Source organism: Felis catus, chromosome E3, assembly GCF_018350175.1.
Source record: "Felis catus isolate Fca126 chromosome E3, F.catus_Fca126_mat1.0, whole genome shotgun sequence".
Lineage (NCBI taxonomy): Eukaryota > Metazoa > Chordata > Mammalia > Carnivora > Felidae > Felis > Felis catus.
Window position 1 is genome coordinate 8,662,346 of NC_058383.1, and position 12,945 is coordinate 8,675,290.

At 52.9% G+C, this 12,945-nt stretch overlaps 1 protein-coding gene across 17 annotated transcripts in view; it reads left to right on the forward strand.

Moving 5' to 3' along the window:
* Positions 1–12,945, forward strand: part of CUX1 (cut like homeobox 1) — a 375,787-nt gene that overhangs the window by 88,613 nt on the left and 274,229 nt on the right. The gene's annotated exons all lie outside the window — the stretch shown is intronic.

Genomic DNA, 12,945 nt, shown 5'->3' on the forward strand with positions numbered 1-12,945 from the left:
ACCGTCCAGGTGTCTTGGAGAGGGGTCTCCCTGCCCTCGGACATATTCAGAAGCTGTGTTTGTAAGCATTTCGCCCCCAGCAGACTGCGTGCCTCGCGGCGGGCTGGGGGCCCTCGGGCGTCGGTCGGTTGTCTGAACGCAGGAGAGCACGAGCTAATTCCAGATGCGCCTGCTGACCCACTTGGGTGTGCGAGAGCACGTGGCCGGCTGCGCGGCCCATTCGGGGCTCCGGCCCCCACGCTCCGTGCCCACGCCTGTTAGCACGTGACCCCGAGTCCTTGCAGGAGCCCCGAGCACGAGGGCGTAGCGGGAGGGGGTGCGGGGGGTCCTCAGAGGGCCCCTTCCCTGCTGCCCTGTCTGAGGCTGCACACTTCTGAGGACGCGATGTGCCGATCCTTCTTGTTGAACAGACATTTAGTCCGGTAGGGCCTGTTAAACGCCTCTGTTTCCTGAAATACGCTTTAAAGGGCACTGGAAATGTGCTCCTCGTGGGCTCCTCTTTTTTCTTGTAAGTACACGTTTGAAAGGCCGTGTTCGGAGGGCCTCGGGCAGCATTTTCCCAGTCTGTTTTCGAGGCCCCTGGTTCCCCCGGTCCCTGTCCAAGGGTTTGTAAGAAACGAAAAGCAAGGAGGGTTTTAGAGCCCATTGGACAGACGTGGGAATTGCTTCCCGGGAGCTTCTGCCAGGCTGGCCCACGACGGTTCTCGGGCCGCGGGCTCTCGCCCCAGCCTCCTGCCCCCTCCCGTCAGGCGAGAGCGGACTGCCCACGTTCTTCCGTGCAGGACAAAGGATCAGGTCTGGAAGGCAAGCTGCTTTCTGGGAGGCATGTCCCAGACTTTCATAATATTCCTGAAAAATGATGCGTGATTGGAACTTTCAAGGGCAGACCCGTGTCAAGTGTACCGTCTAGCTTGCTGCTTGAGGGGGTGTGCTGTTGTGAGTCATTTTGGGAAACAAATCATTAACCCTCTGTTTTCAGAATAAATATTTGGGGAGAAAACACGATAGCCCAGCGGGAAGAAAGGGGGCTTTAGGGGCAGACCCACCTAAGGGCTTTAAATTTTAGATCCCCTGCTTGCCCTCACCCCCCTCCCTTAAACGTGGATCTTCCCGTCCTATCCAAGCACAGGTGCGCATTGTAGAGATTCGGGCCTGGTTACCGCCTTCCATGTGGTATCGGGGATCCGCTCTGCTCTGTGTTGAGTAAAGACAGGATCCAGGACTGCCTTCCTCTAATTACTTTCCTTCTCCAAGGCCACTTCAGAGCAGGCCTTCCTGGAGGGTCTCACCATGGGGTTTCCCGAGCTCTCATCCTTGTCCTTGACTCCTGTTTCCCCTGGCCGGCGCCCGTCACATCTGTCCCTCGAGCCACCCTTCGTACCGTTCCCGTAGTGAGCTGTCCTCCTCTGCCCCGCGTTCTTACTGCCCTTCCCTTGGTGACCATTTTCCTTGGAAAATCTAAAACAGAAGGTCAAGGTCATCCTTCCGAGGCAGCAGACAATTCAGTAAACATAATCTGTCCCATGGTCGGGACTATGAAGAGCAGCAGAGACCCGGATTCCTGGATGTTCCGAGTCCCAGGCTCCTGTCAGCTGTGGGGGCGGGGGCCCGCCGAGGGGGTGCGTTCCCCTCCGGCCACTGAGGGTACAGCCCCTCCCCTGACATGGAAGTGGGAGACCAGCTCACACAGCTTGAAGAGCCCTCCCCCTCCGAAACACTCAGCGTTTTATCTCCTAATCTCAGTCACTGGAAGAGGCTTGGGGGAGAAGCAGTGTGGTTCATAAATGCCATTTGGAGCATTTCTTTCCAGAGCACGGTTTTAGACCCTGTCTTCCGTGGAGAAGAGGGGCCCAGAAACACCCGGAAGGGGACAGAAGGTTTCTGTGCTGCTCGCTCCTGGCCTCTGCCAGCTGGTCCAGGCTAGTGCTCACTCAGGCTACTCTTGCTACCATGAGGAGAGTCTCGCTGCAACAGGAATTTCCAGGAAGCCGGGAAGGGTGACGCCCCCTGCGGCTCCCGCCCCTTCCCTCGGCTCTTTCTATCCCAGGACCGTCCACGACATCTGTGTGGGGTCCCTGTGGGAACCCTGAGGCGAGAACTGATAGGGGAGATAGGTTCACTGATGCCACCAGCCGGCCAGAGTCCCGTGTAAATAGTGAAGCCACGTGAGGCCAGAACGGGGGTGGGGGCGTAGCTATAGCCAAGTCCTCCGGGGTTCGTGGAGGGGGAGGGTACACGGTGTGGGGGTCTGGTGGCACGTGTCGGGACTCTAGTGAGTGCGGGGCCTGGGGTCCACAGGGGATATTGGATTGTCTGTTTGGGGTCACAGTGCAGAGGGGCCCCCACGGTTTTCCAACATCGGTCCCCTCTTGTGACTACACTGCTGGACGGATCGTTCAGCAACGGAGGGAATCAGTTCACACTTACCGTCGAGGAAACTCTTTGAGAGATTGGACATAAAAGTGAAGGTTGCTTAGAACTTGTTCTCAGGGGTTCAAAAAAAAAAAATTGGCTCATTGGCAGGAGAGGCATCTTCCTTAGGGGGACACAGACCAGGATCTCCACAACTCAGAAAGTTGGCCGAGTGAGGACGAGGCCCTCGTTCCAGGGCGGGTGGCCAGCGCTGTGACTGGTTTGCACCTGCTGTGCTGATTGCTGATGAGCACGCGGGAGTCCCCCCTCTGTGTTCTGGGGAAGAAGACAATGCGCTCCTAGCGTCCGTCGAATGTTTAGTGAATCTATTATGCGGGATGAGGGCACCAGAGAAAAGTCAGAGGCGAGTGTGCTGGTCTCCCGACAGGGAGTTTCTATTTTCCAACCTGGCCCTGCCCACGGGTAGCTGGGGAAGCTCAAGTCCAGAGGGAAAGGGGGGCTGTGCGGGAGGCCTCAGAGCCAGCGGGCGGGTCCTTCCACACGGGATGAGCCCCGGGAGCACAGAGTGACAGGTGCCGCGGTGGCCAGAGCCCTGAAGGTTTTTCGTGTATGGTGCATTTTTTCTTTTAAGTTTCCATTTTGTGTCATTATATTAATCCCTTCACGGTCAGTTGATATTACTGCTTACATCTTTTTAACCCCCCAATTGTGGTCAATTTGAAGATGGTTGCAATTACCCCAAAAAAAAGTGTTAGACATTGTTCTGATTCAAAACAAACAAACAAAAAAGCCCCTTTCAAAGAAAAATGGTTTTTAATTTTAATTTTGGAATGAAATATCCCTTCCCTATTGGATTAATAATTGATTAGGTGAACATAAGAGACTGGGGGGATATTTCTATATTCTGTCACTTTCTGTGTGTATCACCTCCGGTGGCTTACTGCCTCGTGGCACTGGTGAATTACTTCACCTCCCAGAGTCTCAGCGTCGTCACCTGTCAAAAGTGTGATGATAGGGCCCAGCTCACAGGGGTTGCTGTGTGTGTGTGTGTGTGTGTGTGTGTGTGTGTGTGTATGCATGCATGCATATGTTGTGCATTTGTGTGTGTGTGTGAGCGTGTGGAGGGCTCCACACAAGCCTGGAACCTCGAGTCCAGGGCGTGTTTGTTACCAGTATGAGCTTGGGACATAGAGTACGGAGCACATTAGATGTAGTTGATTTCTGCTTCTCAAAGCCAGCTCGGGGAACTTAAAAAAAAAAAAAAAAAAAAAAAAGACACAACAAGGGAGCTCCTGGGGGGCTCAGTCTGTTGAGCATCCGCCTCTTGATTTCAGCTCAGGTCATGATCTCACGGTTCGTGGGATTGAGCCCTGAGTGGGGCTCTGTGCTGACAGCATGGAGCCTGCTTGGGATTCTCTCTCCCTCTCTCTCTGCCCCTCCCCTGCTCATGCGAGCATTTTCTCTCTCTTTCTCTGTGTCTCTCAAAATAAATAAACATTAAAAAAAAAAACCACAACAAATGCAGGTAGTTTCAGCTCGTAGTATTTCAGAAGTTGGTTTGTGGTGACAGGTAATCATTTTGCAAATATTTTTGGAACACCTTCCATGTGCCAGATGGTTCCGCCCTGAGGATACAACCCTATCCTTGTTCTTAAAGAGTTCCTTATCTTTCTTACCAGCAAGTTGAACATCTTGATCTGGCATGTTAAGTGCTAAGATGTTATAATTGGAATCTTCTGAATGTAGACTTCCCCCCCAGAAACACTCTTCTATCCGTGGTAAAGGTCTCAGCCCCATGTGCCTCAGTAACCCTTGTTGTAGGTCAACAGGGCCCCTGTTGGGCCTTGGTTCTCAGTCTCTGAAACACCGGTGGGTGTTAAGGACCTCCTTCCTCCCCTGAGAAATGCGCGCGCTTGCATCGTTTCTCCTGGACCCGCTGGAGCTCACCCGGAAGCCCCTGGCCTAGAACACAGTCCCCGAGATGCACATCTGCGGCCTCAGTGTGCCACATCTGGAGGGCACTGGGGGTAGGGGTGGGAGACAGGAGGAGGGTGGTGAAGGGGGAGGTTAGGCTCGTGGCAGTATGTGCAGGAAGGGCGGTGGTGGCTTTCTTGAAGATTGTATGCCACAAAGTGCTCGCCTTCTGCTTTGCTCTTGCCCTGATCGGAGATCCCAGGTACAGGCCGGGACGACCTTTGAGGCCTCGGATGGCATTCGCGTCAATGAAGCCGACTGCGGACTGGGTCAGCAGGGACGTGGAAGCATGTGGGCACTGCCTACAACTGGCCCTGGGAGGCCGGGCCCCCTCCGCACTCCTGGAAACAGTCATTTCTGGAAAGTCTGGGACAGCGCTAGGGTTTCACGATTCCACTCGGATTCCTTTTTCTTGTTCTCCCATCAGTTAAGTTTTCCACTACTTGGCCAGGCGGTGACGTGAGCCCAGGCGGTGTGGCCACTGAGTCCGTGCTCTTAACTGCTGGGCTCTGAGGCTGAGTGAGGCTCGGGCCCTTCCAGGGAGGTCCCAGGGCGCCTGCAGGGGGACAGCAGGCCCAGCTCACTGCCATGCTATTTGGACGGAATGCTCGACTCTCAGAAGAAAGGTCCTCAGTGTCAGACTCCATTCTACAAGGAGCATGGGCTTTGTTTTGTTCTGTTCCTGCTCTTTTCAGTGAGGGAGGAACCATCGTTTGTGGGGGGCGGGGAGGGGAAGCAGGGAGCAGGGGCGCAGCGATTTCATCACAGAACCCCCCTCAGAACTCAATTCTGCCCTGTCTGTGTCCAGCTGCTACCCCAGAGTCGGTCTTAGGTACTTGTCTGCCCAACTTGGCCAGGTTGATTCATGTTTCCTATAAAAGGGGCCATGTCAACTGGGGCTGCCGTGTAGGGACTCTTGATGGTCATTTTTGTCCCGATGTACTTGTACCTCGACATGTCTTGCCCTCGAGAGCGTTAATCGTCGTGAAACCCGGCCCACGGCGGTCATCGTCGGGGTCGTAGTTTTCCACGTCCCTCCTGCCCGAGTGCCATGGCGTGTCTTCTGTCACGGCCCTGACTGTCGTGGGCACAGCTGCCTGGGGTCAACACCGGGACTGACCGCCCCTCCCTCACTCGCCATCCACGCTGGAAGGTGGTCCTGGGCCCGATGCCAGCCGCACACCCGGCTCCCTGACAGGGAACATTCTCTTCAAGGCTGACCTGAACGCCTGCTCGCTGGCATTCATTTCCTGAGTGGCAGAATCTTGGTTCGCCCCTTCTTGGTTCGCTGCTCTGAATTTTTCATTCTTGGGAAACTGTTACCAAAAGTCAGGAGTCATGTTGGGGTACCACCTGGAAAGGAATCTCGTGCTGTCCCTCCATACAACCGTAACTAGGGCTGTGGATCCCTTCCCACCTCCGGCAGGGGGGACCCAGGGGGCCCAGGAGGGGACACCTTCTTCAGGAAAGCCACAGCCATCTAGTCGTTGATCAGGATGCACCCTCGGAATGAAATGAGAAAGCGTGTGCCCCAGCGTCGTGTCCCTCACACGCGGGTCACCCAGTCCCCTGTGGCCGAGGTGAGGACGACACTGCCAACTCTGTGAGTCCTTCCGTGCTCCCCGTGAGAGGAGGAGCCAGCAGGCCGGGGGATGGGGGGAGTAATATATAGTTGTGGCCCAGGCCCAAATGCATTTAGTCACTGCCTCTACAGCCTTTATATAGACACTGCAGGGAGTGACTCAGCCTGGAAAAAGAGAGTCACTTAAAAATAAAGTTGCAACTCAAATGGACACGTCCTGCACGGGCCGCCTGGAGCCCGCGTGGCCGGGTCTCGGTGAGCAGCGGGGGCATCCGTGCCCTGCGTGGTGCTGGAGGGGGGCCGGGTGCTTCCGGCATCACTTACTGCATCGTGGAGTCGGGGTGGGGGGGGCTCACACGTGACCCCCTGTGCCTCTTAAACTATAAAGCGGTGCGGAGACGTTATTAGCAGCTACTGGGAACGTTTGTGTTGAGTAGCGAGCGAATTCTCCACTCTCCGTCTTCTACAAACGGACGGAGTCCGGAGGCCGTGCGGCTCTTCAGTGACCACTCAGCTTTTGTTTCGTGCCTCTGTCCTTGTAAGAATCTACAACCGATGCACGCAACAGGCCCGAAACACCGGCATACGTTTCCTCATGTCTCGTCGGACGTGGGAGCGGTGGGTTTATTGAAGACCCACAGTGCCGATTGACAGACTGGTTTTCAGAGAGCTGGGCGGACCAGACATGCCCCTCAGTGATGGGGGAGGCGGCTTATAAGCCTAGCAGGCCAGGGAGGCAGGCTGGGCACCAGCTGGACAACCCCCGCCGCCGACACACTTCTCATGTTGGGGGTCCAGGAACCTGCAGCAGCTCTGGTAGAATGACTCTCTCCTGCTTTTTTTTTTTTTTTTCCTTAAGTAGGCTTCATGCCTGGCACAGAACCCAATGTGGGGCTTGAACTCACGACCGTGAATTGCAGACCTGAGTTGAGATCAAGAATCGGACACTTAACTGACTAAGCCACCTAGGTGCCCCTCTCTCGCTTTTTTTTTTTTTTTTTAGTATTTATTTATTTATTTATTTTTTGAGAGAGACAGAGTGCGGGGGGGGGCGGGGGTGCAGAGAGAGGGGGAGACAGAGTGCAAGCGGGGAAGGGGCAGAGAGAGAGGGAGACACAGAATCGGAAGCAGGCTCCAGGCTCTGAGCTGTCAGCACAGAGCCCGACGCGGGGCTCGAACCCCCAGAGCCATGAGATCATGACCTGAGCCGAAGTCAGAAGCTTAATTGACTGATCCACCCAGGCCCCGCCCCCCGCCCCACTTCTGATGGGCAAGGCCTTTGTTTTGAGCCATGCACTTTGGATACAATGAGCACTTGATGACGACCATAGCATGAAAAAGCCTTACCATATTTATAGCATTTGCTTCGGAAATCTTTCCTTTACAAAAGAGAATTCTTAAAAATGCAAATTACCCTGCAAGATTCATTTCTCAGACAGGCAGCTAGTAAAATTTTATTTGATGCTTCAGTTTTATTATTTTTTTGTGTATAGAACTTTTTAAAAAAGGAATTCAAGAAACGCCTTTCCTTGGCAGTTCTTCAAAATGTTAAACATAGCGTCACCCTGCGACCCGCCCTTTCTACCTCTAGGTGTGTGTATATATTCAAAAGAATGGAGAACAGGTCCACCCAAAAACTTGCACACGAATGCTCACAGCAGCATAATTCAAAAGAGCCAAAAAGTAGCAGCAACCCCAATGTCCCCCGAGGGATGAGTTGATAAACAAAGTGTGGCCTGTCCATACAAAGGAACGTTATTCAGCTGTCAACAGGGATGAAGCAGTGACATCTGCTCCAAGAGGGATGAACTTGGAAAACATTACACAGAGTAGAAGAAGCCAGACACGAAATGCCTCCTGATCCCATGTCTATAAAATGTCAAGAAAGAGGCAAAGCCAAAGAGGCAGAAAGTGGAGAAGTGGCCCAGGGTGGGGGGGTGGGGTGTGACTAATAATACAAGGTTTCTTTCTGGGATGGTGGAAATGTTCGGGCATTGGCTAGTGGTAGCAGTGGCACAACTTTGGGACAATGTCAGACATGACTGAACTGCACGCGTTAAAAGGGTAAACTTTGCGGTATGTGACTTTTCTCTTAATTTAACTTTGTTTTGTTAATGCCGCTCTTTGTGGGGGTAGGAAATTATTCATTTGTTCTCTCTGATACTCCATAGAAACCCTCCCTCCCTCTCCCCCCCCCCCCCCCCCCAGAAGTATCTGGTGAATTTTTCCTTTCGGCGGTAACGACTTGGTTCCTAAAGGGCCACTCCGGTATCTGGCAACATGATAAAGCTCAAATAATAAACTTGGACGTTTAATCATTCTAGAATCACCCACCGTTAAGTTATCATAAGACTTTAACTAGGAAAAGTTTAAAGATTAAAAGTGAGATTTTTAACTGTTACCAATTAAACTCTTTAAGCCAGTTTATCAACCCAAGAGGTTATTTCCTCGTTTCTTTGGGGTCCCTGCCCTCGAGCGTGATGGAGTAATGGGTGCAAATCGCACCGAGTTCAGCCCCGGTCAGTAAATGGCTGGTGGCTCTATTTCCTCCCTGCGTCCCTGCCAGATCCTGCAGCAGACCCCAAGCCACTGGGGAGGCCCGGAGCAGAGGAGTTAGCTTGAGCATGGACCATTTGAGAGAGAATCCAGTGCTAGCTAGCTCCATCGCTCATTTGCATATTGATCTCAGTAGCATCGGGACAGAAACTTCAGCTTCTTCTGCAGAAATATATCATGCATCCTTCATGCATGTGGGGTCATGCATGCAGGGGTCATGTGAGAAGTGTGTGAGATTCTTTGAAGGTAAATGTCCAGCCCCACACCAGGAGTGGAGCAGATATTCGGGTCAGGTGATCTTGACCAAGGTCACTGAGCATTCTGAGATTCGGACCCATATATATACACGGAACTAATCAGGTCCTGGTTACTAGGCAGGTGAAATGAATTCAGGTAAACAGAGCATATAGTAGGTGCTCAGTAAACATTTCTGTGCTGTGTTCTTTTCTCCCTCGCTCTGTTCTACAAGTAGTTCTGAGCCCTTGCCAGGAGCCAGGGGCAATCTGAGGTTCGGGGAGACAGCAGGCACTGAGAGAAGGTTCCAGCTCTCCTAGGGGGCAGGCAGACAGTGGCCAAGTAAACATAGCAAGCACCTGGCACGCAGGGTACCTAAAGGTGGTGGTCAGAACTGAAACAGGACACTACGGTAGCAGGTGAGTATGGATGGGGTGAGGGTTCTTCAGAGAGTTCAGGCAGCTTTTTGAATCAAAGATGGACAATGGCCCTTTGTATCTCCCCACAGAGGATGAACTTGGGCAAGTTGTTAGTGGTGGTGGTGGGGGGGGGTCTCTCAAGTTCCTTTTAGGTCGAAGCCTGGTCATCTTTGTTTATTCCTGATACTCAGTTACTTTCCAACCACAGATTCGGTCCCTCTAATTTCTGAGACCAGGATGCTATTCACTTTGGACATTGGAAAGTTCGGTCAATGGACCTCTGAGTGTGAGGGTTACCTTATTTTGTTCAGTCGCCTTTGGCCCAGAAAAGTGACTTCTTAGGTAATCAGTGAAGAATTAATCTCTGAGTTTGATGTGTTGGTGACCCAGGAGCCCGGACCAAGGGGCGGCAGGGTGGCGTCAGAGAACGCACCACCCGCCGCCCCGCCCCAGGCCACGCTTCCTTCAAGCTGTGAACCCCGTGGGGCCATCTGTCCAGGTCACTCCCCGAAACGTGGATGGGGCTGGCGTTCCCTTTCCTTCCTGAGCCTGCGTGTCGTCTCCTTGTGTGTCTGGCAGTCTTTAAAGGACTATTTTAAGTATAACAGACAAGTAAGTGTCAAAAGGAAAAGCCTGTAATTGGATTCACGCGGTATGAAGTTTAGTCGGGACCATGCTGAGTTGTACGACCTCTCTGGGCCCCCGTCTTCTCGTCCAAACACGGGGAGTGATGACAACTCTCCCGGAGTTCTTATGAGTCAGACAACATGTTGTAGAATAATCCAGAATAACCTTGGCAAATAGTAGAGGCTCCATAAACGGCATGTTGTATGTGCGTTATTAAAATCTAATCTTCTGAAAGGAGAAATTGTGGTCACTAATGTGTTTTATTTTTAAGTTTGTTTGTTTTTGTTTTTGTTTTTTTAATAATCTCTACACCCAGCTTGGGGCTTGAACTCACATCCCTGAGCTCAAGAGTCACACACTCTTCCCACTGAGCCAGCCAGGCGCCCCCACACGCATATTTTAAAGCTATAAATGAACAGTGAAATTTTCAAAGTACTCTTAAAAGCTCAGGGTAGACCTATCAGTCTGTAAAACTACAGACCCAGTTTCTAGTGTGGACTTGAGTCGATTGAGTGAAAGAAAAGCAGTTTCTGTATAGAGATGGTCGTTTTCTCTCCCTTTGGCTGAGCTTGGCTGTTCATGGGGCAAGTACTTGCCCCTGGACTTGCTCTGTGGAAACCATTCTTCCCGAGTGGCGCGGGACGCGTCTTTCCAGTCTGTAATGGTAACCTCAGCCCAAACGCATGTTGAATGGAGGAGGTCATTCTCGGGAAGGTCTTTTCGATAGGCACCCTGGTTGTGTGCATGTTGTAAGGCGGCTGAACGTGAAGGCCGTATGTTTTGGTCGGAATTGTGGCGAACTCTCGTTTACTGACACTTCGTTGTTTCCGAAGAGCTCAGCATTATGCCAGCTTCACGACCCCTCGCTGTCACCCCAGGATGCGGGTGCCGTTAGTGCCACTTAAGCGCGCATCAGCCACCTGCCTACCAGGCAGCAGGCTCCGGAGAATGAGGCCGTAACCACTGTGCTGCTCTGTCTCCTTTTAGCTTCTAGAAGCTGACTTTTCGCCACTTAACTGTGAGCGGCGCCTCTTCTATTAGTAGAAAACAGTACCGACTTTGAGTGTTACTCCAAAGTGACGCACTCCTACAGCGCGTGTGCGTGTGTGCGTGCGTGCGTGTGTGTGTGTGTGTGTGTGTGTTCTGTGGGAGTGTGCCCAGGGAGGAGTCAGCAGCTGACATGCTGGGATTTATCGTAAACCAGAGCACAGCAAAGTTTCCCCTTGTGTCTTGAAATTACGTCAGTCAAGGAAAGACACCTGCCATCCCACCGACCCTGAGATTTGTTGTCTCGAGTTTTTCTTTCATTGGTCGGGGGCAGGGGGCTGCGGGCTGGGGTGGGTGCAACTAATCCCTGAACGTTGATGATGAAGCAGTGTGCCCACTCTGGGTTTTAACTGGCAAACCTGAGTTGCGTAAAAACAGTAAGTTTACAAGGAGCGTTACGAGCCCGCCGTGCGGAGCACGGTAATTTTGTCTGTAGCCCACTATTTTTCCCAGAAGACCTCATGATACGGTCGATAGAGTTAAAGAGTGTGTTTTTCGGGAATCTGGACACTTGGATCCTGATTCTGGCTCCGCCAGGGCCTGCGTTTCTGATCCAAGCAAGCGAGGTCTCTTCTGTCGTTGGATCTGAGAAAGGAGCAACGGCATGATGCTGTGTGGCCGAGCACCGGACGTCCGGAAAGCGCCCCCAGCTCGCTCCTGCACACCCTCCCTGTGGCTCCAGACTTAGGTGCGGCCCTTTCTTAGCAGGCCTCGCCTACTTTACCCTCTTGGGGTTTTCTGTTCTGAGTTCATTTTGCATGCAGCTGAGAGTCATGGCGATCCCGCTGGGCGTGCAGTGGGTGTCCCCGGGCGGCTCTGTTTTGAGGGCTCCGGTCGCTGCAGGGACACAGCAGTGTGTAACAGCCAGTAACAGCAGCTGCCGCTTACTGAGCCCTTCACCACGTGCCGAACAGCGTTCTGAACGCTTTCGATGTATCGGCTCATTTAACACAGGATGCCTGGGAAATAAGTACGTCGTTTATCCCCGTTGCAAAGAGCGGGAAACTGAGGCTCAGAGAGGAGGAGGGGCAGGGGGAAGGACCACAGCTAATAAGTGGAGAAGCTGGCTGGAGATTTCCAGTCCGGGCCGACTGGCCGCAGGGCTGTGCCAGAGCAGGTCCTTGGGGAGCACTTACGAGCTCTGGCGGCTACAGTCCCGGCACGCAGGGCCTCCCTCCCCTGCCCCAGTCTCCCCAGCAGCTACACTTCCCAGTGCACTTAGCGGGTGAAGGAGCCTGGATCACTGCAGCCTGATGCAGCTTCCAGCTGCGGGACCCCTCCCCACCCCGCCTGTGGTTCCCTCCTTCACATTTGAAAGGTCACCGTTCTAGCTTCAGAAGGCCGCCCGGGTCCCCCTGATGTGACCTCATACTTATTCATCCATCCGCTGAGTCTGCACTTGGGGTGCTTCAAGGAGGCCGCCGCTGAGAGCCTCTGGGACAGGTATCCTGACGTCCGGCCACGGTCCGGCTCTTCCCGACCTCAGCCCCTGACACGTTCCTCGCCACCCGCAACGCTGTGCCGCGAGGACTGCATTCGGAAGGTACGGGACACATTTCACCCCTAAAAATATTTTGCGTCAAACAGACCCTGTCCCGTGTTTCTTTTAAGAACTCGTCTGAGGGAGTAGCCACTGAGGCAGAAAGACCCGGAAGGTCTGTGCCCTCCTGCCTCCCCCAGGCCCCACTCACGGGCCTCACGCAGGGTATTACCTGCAGTGACTTAGTCCTTTTGTACACCAAGCTGTGTACCTGGGTTTAATTATTTTTTTTCTATGAAATATTTCTAGCATCCCGAGAAGTGGGGAAAACAACACTTTCTTGCCCTTCCTGAAGATCGGGTCCGTGTTGACATTTTGCCCATTTGCTTCTGATGCCCGTTTTTTCAAACAGGAATAACATCTTAAATACACAGCTCAGATCCTACCTCTGTTCCTTCTCCTGCCTTCTTCCTTAGCTGTAAACCCCATCCTAAAACCGATGTTTCCTTTCCGTCCGCTTTTTGCATTCATGGCAACGTTTATGCCCTCGTAAGCAGTGGATGTTGTGTGCGTACACAGGTTTTACTATTTATGCAAACCGTGCTGTGCAAAGCGTATCTTGCTATACACGTATATGTCCTTTGACCCCTGGC